Here is a 3075-nt window from a genome sequence, read left to right on the forward strand (position 1 = left end):
CGGACACCGCGGGGTGTTGGGAGCTGAGACCCGGGTCGAGCGCCACTGAGCTTGGGCTGAACGTGGAGTCGCAGGTGTTTCGGTTCTTGAGGACCCCCTAAGTATCGTCCTTGTGGAGCCGAGGGAGTGATGTGTGTTTAGAAATTTATTTCCTGGAATGGAGAAACAAACTGTCCTATTCTTGTTGCAGTAATCTTTTGTGGTCCACCACCGAGTCAGTTTAGGTAGAGATCATCTTTGTGAATTTTTTTTTTTTTTTTTACCACTTCTTGTTTTTTTTTTAAGTTGTTAATGAATAAATTAAGATATACTCTAAATGCCTCCTAATCTTCACTGTTATTCCAAAGGCAATCTGTTTTTCTAGACTTTTTTTTTTCATGCAGGAGAGTTACTCTTAACTATTTATCCTGCATCACCTTTGAGAGTTGGAAGTTGTAAAAATAGTATCCTGGTGGCTAGCCCCTTCTTTTGAGAAAGGGACGCAAACCTTTAGTATTGATGTCAGTGATTTCCAAAGGGGGGTGAGCACACTTTGTGTTAAAAAAGTGGGAGTGCAAGATGATCCACTGGTGTGTGGGTAGAAGATAACGTATTTTGTATTTTTATTTCTATTTATTTTTACCCAAAAAGGGAAATGTGCTTTACTAATTTTAACATAGAACTTGACATTGGCGTATTATGATCTTCAAACGAGTTACTCCTACTCCTGGGAGTAAGTGGGATTTTTTTATTTTTTAACGTAATGAAAATTGATTTGCTTGAAAACTTGCCTGAGTTTCCTTTGGCATCTGCCACTTTATAATTCTACTCCTCATCGGTTCTTAAATTTACAAAGAAAGTTTAAGGTACCTAAGGAAGGTAAAGCCTCTTTCAAAGATTAGTCAAGATAGCGTAAACCCGTGGGGCATTAAAAATTTCTCTACCTTTTACATATCTTCCTTTGGTTGAAGCTTGCTTTAGAAATGTGGTGTTTTTACTACTATTGGGATGCTCTGAATTCATGTATATGGTAGAGTGGAGTGGAGAGAGTAATACATTTTCATTTAGTCAAAGAATTTGCTACTTCCTTATCCCTACTTTGTCAAAGACTGATTGTATTTGATGGAGAGTTCCACAAGAGAATAAATAAAATATTTGTATGTGTTTTGAACGTTTAAATACCCTTTTCCGTTTATTTAAACATAAACACCTCTTTTCAACTGGTCTCCTGCTCATCATTAATAGCTGGAAAGAAAAGTACTCTTAAATAGCTGGAGCAGTATAGATTAGAGACATTGATTTTTTAAAAATGTAATGGATGTATTTTAAGATACATTAGATAAAATTTAGGGATAAAACTTTCATGATTTCTTTACTTGTAGGATATTAATGACATAGTTAAAACTTTAATCAATTGCATTAATTATAGTCAATCTGCACCTTATTGTTTCTTACATTCTTCTAACAAAATATAAAATGTTAGCTGCTAGACCTATTTCCTTTGATGGTATACTTTAATCTAATGAAGTACGTGATTCATCTCTTTAGAAGATGAATTCCAACAAATGTTTAGTTTCTTGTTTAATGTTTACCAAAATTATGTTATTCTCTTTTTTTACTAATTGTATACAAATAAAAATTATAACTCAGTCTAAAGGAAGTTTTTTTTCTTTGTTTCTCACTTTGGTTACAGGAAATCAAATCTAAAATTTTAATTTATGTACATATTTTTATTGTATATATTATGTATTAAGGTCATCAGTATTTTCAAGCATAAAAATACATTTTAAGCATAAAAATATTACAGGGATAGGATATTCATGGAAGAAATAAAATAAGAAATAAGTTCAAAGAGTAAAATTTGTAAATTTTACAGAAGAGCCTTTTCATGTCTTTTTAAAAATGGAAGGGAGCAGATATCTGATTATTGTTGTATGTAGATGACAAAGGATACTTTCTTTGTAAAACTTTCTTTGTAAATGTCAATATTTGCAATATGTTAGGCATTGCATTCTTTATAGCTATCTAAACTTACAATAAAAACTTTATATATCAACATAAGATATGGGAAAAGGTATATACTTTTTCAAAATTCTTTTAAGAGGAGGGAAGCAAAACATTTAAAGAACACTGACATGTGGTCCTGGTGGTATCCTGAGGGATGAGGTGCAGTTCTATACCTTGGCCTCTCACTCGTTTCATTTCAGCCTATTGTGACTTATTATAGTTGATATGTGCAGGGTTCTCCAAGGTTACAGATTATATGATTTAGTTTTAACTAAAGTAACCCTCACAAAAAGAATAAGTAATTTGAAAATTTCTGGGAAGAAAACTGATGTTACCAAAGAGTCAAAAACATTCAAACCAACACGAAAATGACATAGCTGACACTTTGTTCAAGCCTTTCTTATCACATTACCAAGTAAGAACAATGATGATCTAATGATTAATTTTAACTCCTTTGAAACTCTCAAGAAAATAACTTGAAATTTGAATTTATATAAACTGTTTTTAGGGCTTAAACTTTTTGTCCAGGGCCCCCGTTCTCCTCCACATGGGCTGTTACACATGGCGCTTCAGCTTCATAGCATGTTGGCCATGTTCTAAGAGAGAGAATACTGCCAGTCCTCATAAAATCTTAAGCCTGGAAGCGACATGATAAAGTGGAAACGGGCCCAGCCCAGATTCAAGGAAGTGGAGAAGTAATGTCTGCTTTTGGATGGGATGGGTACTAAAGAATTTGCAACCATCTTTAATCTCAGATTGTTGCATTTGGGAAAGTTAATTCTGCAAATCAGGAAGGGAAGATAAGTTGAAGGTTATTCCTAAGGACAGATTCTTCATATAATACTGCTTGTCTGACTTTCATAAAAAAACAAGTTGTGCTTATCCTTCATGGCACAAATGGAGATGCCACAGTAGAGGATCCACAGCCAGTCTTTTGGCACCATCTCTATATTGGCTTTTCACTAATGTGCTTATATTTAGTTTGTCCTCTCTTTTCATAAAAAGGTTTTTCAGTTTTCTTTGAAGCTTAAGGTGAAGAAGGTCTCCAGTAAGCCTTAAATTTAAATTCTTGGGTATGTCCTAGGCCTT

The 3075-nt window shown here is 33.9% G+C and overlaps 1 protein-coding gene across 1 annotated transcript in view; it reads left to right on the plus strand.

The window, feature by feature from the left end:
• Window positions 1-3075, plus strand: part of GCA (grancalcin, EF-hand calcium binding protein) — a 41066-nt gene that overhangs the window by 321 nt on the left and 37670 nt on the right. The gene's annotated exons all lie outside the window — the stretch shown is intronic.

The sequence above is a fragment of the Propithecus coquereli genome, unplaced genomic scaffold (genome assembly GCF_000956105.1).
Source record: "Propithecus coquereli isolate 6110/MARCELLA unplaced genomic scaffold, Pcoq_1.0 Scaffold49, whole genome shotgun sequence".
NCBI classification, from domain to species: domain Eukaryota; kingdom Metazoa; phylum Chordata; class Mammalia; order Primates; family Indriidae; genus Propithecus; species Propithecus coquereli.